This window comes from Felis catus, chromosome D1 (genome assembly GCF_018350175.1).
Source record: "Felis catus isolate Fca126 chromosome D1, F.catus_Fca126_mat1.0, whole genome shotgun sequence".
In the NCBI taxonomy this organism is placed as follows: Eukaryota; Metazoa; Chordata; class Mammalia; order Carnivora; family Felidae; genus Felis; species Felis catus.
Genome location: NC_058377.1, coordinates 19,949,178 through 19,955,275, shown reverse-complemented (window position 1 = coordinate 19,955,275; position 6,098 = coordinate 19,949,178).

Below are 6,098 nucleotides of genomic sequence, written 5' to 3'. Positions count from 1 at the left end.
TTTTGAAGGGGGAGAGGCAGGAGCTTTGTGACCTCACGTGTCTCACCGCCCCCATTGGCTCTGGAAGCCCCCTCTTAGTTCGCTGCCCCCAAAATACCTCCAGGTGGAACATTTAGGGGACCACATGTGTCATCGCGATCGTGGAGAGGTGTGAGTGATGTGTTGGTGGCACAGATCACTCTGCCACACGTGGGAAGTACTGGTAAATCTACTAGTTGTGAGGCTTTTTTGGGGGAGGAGGGGTGGGAGAGAGATTAAAATTTCCCCGTGTGGTGACGTAATCTTATTTTTACTTTTCTAGTGTATTGACGGTGATAGACGATTTATTTTATTTGTTTTTATTTATTTATGTTAATTTACATCCAAGTGAGTTAGCATCTAGTGCAACAGTGATTTCAGGAGTAGATTCCGTAGTGCCCCTCCCCCCTTTAGCCCATCCCCCCCTCCCACCACCCCTCCAGGAACCCTCTGTCTGTTCTCCATGCTGAACTTTTGTGAATATTTTGTTTCTAATTCTGACAATAATGTATAATGGTCTTCAGGGGCTAGAATTCAGTCACGTTATTTGATCATTTAAAAAATCTTCATCTATCCATCCATCCATCCATCTATCTTTACATCTATCCAGCCATCTAGTATGTATTGTTCCAAGATATCACATATAAAAGATAAATTCCTTGCTTTCAAGGAGAATATGATCTCGTAGCGGGTGACAACTGGCAAATGAACTATTTTGGTATTGAACTGTCATTAATTGGGCAAATTGAGATACGTTATTTCATTTTTTCCAGGACACACAGCAAAGTACTTATGGTTAGACTTATGGTTCGAAAATAGTCTGCAATGTTTGACAAGTTATAAAGGAAATAATATTTTCTGGTTTTAATTAAAATGAGTCTTGATGGGATGCCTGGCTGGTTCAGTTGACAGAATATGCGACTCTTGATCTTGGGGTCATGAGTTCAAGCCCCACGTTGGGTGTAGAAATTACTTTAAAAAAGAATAAAATTTAAAACCAACAAACATGAGGGGCGCCTGGGTGGCGCAGTCGGTTAAGCGTCCGACTTCAGCCAGGTCACGATCTCGCGGTCTGTGAGTTCGAGCCCCGCGTCGGGCTCTGGGCTGATGGCTCAGAGCCTGGAGCCTGTTTCCGATTCTGTGTCTCCCTCTCTCTCTGCCCCTCCCCCGTTCATGCTCTGTCTCTCTCTGTCCCAAAAATAAATAAACGTTGAAAAAAAAAATTAAAAAAAAAAAACCAACAAACATGAGTGCTGCTATTCTGTAAATGTGTTGATACTTTGGGGAGGGAAAATTGTACCCACCGAAAATGTTTTTCAAATATTTAACCTATTTTAACGGGTAGAAACAGATTGAAAAGAGGAGAGAAAATTGTATTTTCTTGTAGGGCGTAACATGATATAATGGGATGTTTCTCGAATTGCATGATGGTAAAAATGCCTTGGGCCTCTAGCCAAAAAAAGGCAGTGTGCTAGGGTTAGCCCCAGACCGATTAAGTCAGATTCTCACTTGAATCAGGAGCTACCTGTGTGTTTAACAAGCTCTCCGGGGTATCGTAAGTCAAGTTTGAGCAACACTGACAGTGTTCTGGAACAGAAATCAAGACACGTGGGAGCTAGCCTTCACCCTGCTACTAGCCGGTGTGGCTAGGGTCCTAGACTATTCTCCATAAATTGCTTGTTGACTATATTGACGTATATTGACTTGCTTATGGAAGCAGGGAGTGGATAGGTTGCGTTGTACCATTTTTTATTGTATTCTCTTTTAAAATTTTATAGGGAGTACGAGCGGTGGAGAGGAGCAGAGGGAAGGTTGGCAGGCTCTGTGCTCAGCACAGAACCCAGTGCAGGGCTCGATCGCACGGCCCTGGGATCACGACCTCAGCTGAAATCAAGAGTTGGACGCTCAACAGACTGAGCCACCCGGGTGCCCCTTACTATACCGTTTTTAAAATAGAGAACTAAGGAGGTTGCTAGACGGGACAGTCAGTGGCAGAGCTGAGAAGACAAAGCAAGACTTAAGTCTTTGGTCTGATTTTTATTTTTTTCCCACATGAAATTCTCTCCAGTTACTTCCAGTTTTTGTATTTAAGGCTGTGTGGGGTCTGAGCATCTGATTTTCCTGTTGCTGCCATGTTCTTGCTTTAGGGTGATGCCTTATTTTTGTACCCTGTCTCCTACCCCCTTAAGAAAGCCCAAGGAACATGCGTAAGGCTCTCTGTGGGCCTCCCATGGGAGGTGTGAATTGCTTATGGTTAGTTTCTCACATTTTCACCTGGAAGAGTGCTGTTCCTTACAGGATTTTCTTTTTTTTTTTTTTTTTAATTTTTTTTTTCAACGTTTATTTATTTTTGGGACAGAGAGAGACAGAGCATGAACGGGGGAGGGGCAGAGAGAGAGGGAGACACAGAATCGGAAACAGGCTCCAGGCTCTGAGCCATCAGCCCAGAGCCTGACGCGGGGCTCGAACTCACGGACCGCGAGATCGTGACCTGGCTGAAGTCGGACGCTTAACCGACTGCGCCACCCAGGCGCCGCCTTACAGGATTTTCTAACACTTCCTGTCAAAGCACAGAGGGAAAGAAGTTTACTTCCGGTCTCGTGTCACATGGAACATCATGGAACCAGCATCATGTCTGGACCTAGATACTGATTTTCCAGATCATGAACACATCGTCTAACATGAATGTGTGAGGAGGGCCAAAACCACTTTTACAGGAAACAAGTAAACATGTCATCATGGGACGTTTCATTTTAAGCCAGTGGAAAAAAAAAATCATGGTCCAGCTCTGAATTAAATTCAGGTAGAATTAATCACTCTGAAGGGTCACTCTGCTCTCTTTCCCAGTGGTGGTTTTCTGTAATTTTCTCTGTTGGGTAAAAACGTATGGAAACATGGGTGAAAACAGAATGAACATAGGACTCAGGTGACCAGAGAATAAAATATCCTGACATTGAAACTAAAATTACAGTGTAGTCCAAAATATACTCATGCACTACATTGAAGGCCATTCACACCCTGGCCCCAATCTACTTTTCAACTCCCTTTTCTACCCTGGCCCAAAATATACTCCTAGAAAATTCTTGCTGTATTTCAGGCATACAATACATTTTTTTGTAGTCGTAGTCTTTTTTATTTTTTTATAATGTTTTTGAGGATACTAGCTTTATTTTTTTGACAGACAGAGAGAGAGAGAGAGAGAGAGAGAGAGAGAGAGAGAGAGAGAACACCAGTGGGGGAGGGGCAGAGAGAAGGAGACAGAGGACCAGAAGTAGGCTGACAGTGGAGAGCCTGATGTGGGGCTCGAACTCCGAAACTGTGAGATCATGACCTGAGCTGAGGTCAGACACTTAACCAACGGAGTCACCCAGGTGCCCCTTTGTAGTCATAGTCTTACTGGGTCAGAGTTCATACTGCCCTCTCTGCCAAAAATCGCCTTTGTTCTCTGGGGAGATTCTGGTTATCTTCCAAGGCCCAGATCAAATCAGGGAGGAGTAGTGATAGCGATTAAGAACATGGCTTCTGGAGCCAAAGCCTCAGCTTCCTCACCTGTGAAATGGGTATAATGACAGCACCCACTCATATGGTTGCTGTAAGAATTAAATTAATGTACGTAGTGCCTGGCACATAGTTAGCCATTACTAGCCTCAGTACTCCTAGAAAGAAGTCACCTCTCCACTTTTCTTTGCCCCATGAGAGCTTTTCTTTTTCTTTGTTATTATACTGGTTTTTATCGTGACTTGCTTTATGTGTCTTTGAATACGCCTCTGTCTCCTTTGGTGGACTCCAAGCTTCCTGAAAACAGGGTTTGTTTCTCTCTACCTTGGTGTCCCTGAGGCCTGCTGGCACGGGTCCTTTCCCAGCAAAAAAATGTTTTTAAAAATAGCCTTCTTGGGGCACCTGGGTGGCTCGGTTGGTTAAGCATCCGACTCTCGATTTCAGCTCAGGTCGTGATCTCACGATTCGTGGGATCGATCCCGTGTTGGGCTCTGCACTGACCATGGAGCCTGCTTGAGAGTCTCTCTCTCCCTCTCTGCCCCTCCCCCACCCATGCCCTCTTTCTCTCTCAAAAAATAAACAATAAAAATAATAAAAATAGTTTATTGAGGTGTAATTGACATAAGGAGCAGTATGTATTTGAGGTGTACAATTTGATAAATGTTCACGTGTGCATATGCCCGGTCAAGATAGCGAACATCCCCATTACACCTACAAGTTTCTTCCTGCGTGTTGTAACCCGCTCCCCTGTCCCCCCTCCCCATCACCTCCCACCTTGAAGCCGCCACAGATCTGCTTTCTGTCTCCATCGATTAGTTTTAATTTTCTAGAAGTTACATAAATGAGATCATACAGTGTGCACTTCCTTTTATCTTCTTGTGCTCGGCATATTTTGAGGTTCATCTGTGATGTCAGTGTGTGTTGAGGGTTCATTCATTCTAGGGCTGAGAAGTGGCTCATTCTATAAATGTACCATGGTTTGTTTCCCTGTTCACCTGTGGCTGGATTTCAGGGTTGTTTGCCATAGTAGAGGTTTTTTTTTTGTTTTTATTTTTAAATTATTTTAAAGTTCATTTATCTTGAGAGAAGAGAGAGAACAAGCAGAGAAGGGGCAGAGAGAGAGAGGGAGAGAATCCCCAGCAGCCTCCGTACTGCCAGCACAGAGCCCAATTTGGGGCTCAAACTCACGAACCGCGACATCATGACCGAGCCGAAGCCAGGAGTTGGATGCTTGACCGACTGAGCCCCCCAGGTGCCCCATCATGGTGTAGTTTTTAAATAATTATTTAGAGTCACCCCAGAACTGATTCAATGTAATAGACAAAGAGAACCTAGTATATTCCCATATTTGCTTTTCATGATCTCATTCAGACCAAAAAGTTCAAGTTAGTTAAATTAAGTGCTGGTCCTCAGTTGGCACTTGGGGTGTATACTCTGACGTGCCCCCCAGATTCTCCCTTGATCCCCCAGCAGCTGAAGGGATGGGACCTGCCAGCTGGGTCTGGGAATTGCTCTCGGTGGGATAGACCCATCTCACCCAACATCCTCCCTCCAGCATGGGGCACTCAGGAAGGGACTCAGCGGTTCTGTCCTCTTTGTCCCAAGACGGAGCCGCTCCGAAGGGAAACCTTCTAGCTCCCGACCTCTCTGCAGGATCCGGATCCGGAGAGGCCTTTGTCGTCCCAGTGTTTCACTCCAGTATCTTGCTTTGCTCGATCTTGCTTCCTTCACAAGTGTCCTCCCCAAAAGCATCTCCCATAAACCTGTGCGCACAAATCTCCTTTTCAACACCTGACCTGGGGAACCTGACCCCACGACAGCACTTGAAATAAATTGTCAAGTGAGGGAGCGAATGAAAGGACGGACTCTCCATCTGAGATGTTCTTTTTGCTCTCAAACCTCAAAGGATGTTTGACTTCTCATTCTTCTGGAGCATTAAGGGAGACCCCGCTTTATTTTTTTAATGTTTATTTTTGAGAGAGCAGGGGAGGGGCAGAGAGAGGGGGACAGAGGATCCAAAGTGGGCTCTGTACTGACGGGCTGACAGCAGCGAACCTGATGCGGGGCTCGAACTCACCATCCGTGAGATGATGACCTAAGCTGAAGTTGGATGCTCAACCGACAGAGCCACCTGGGCGCCCCTAGGAGACCTTGCTTTAAATTGCACTGTGGGCGATGATGAGTGTATCTTTTTCACCCACCGGTGTGATATCTAACTTGTCACAGACCTTGACACACGTCACCATAGTCCAGTGGTCTGAGGTTTAAAATGGTCCGTGGGGGCAGTGCCGGAAGGCAGGCCGGTGACCCTGAGTGACACACAGTTGTGGTTAGCTCGGTTCTTTCCACCCCCTCGCCACCCCCACTTCACCCTGCAGCCCACAGGGGGTTCAGCAGAAGGTGGCTCTGGTGGCTGCTTAGCCGGGTGGAAGGAAAAGACGAGGTTGGAGTGCGGTGGTCACGGGGTGACCTGTTATCTGTACTCTGATGGGACAGGGTCTGCTGGCCACCTTGCATGTGGGAGGCCTTGCAACTGACAGCCAGCGGGTCATTTTGATCTTCATTTAATGAAATCCTCCTAC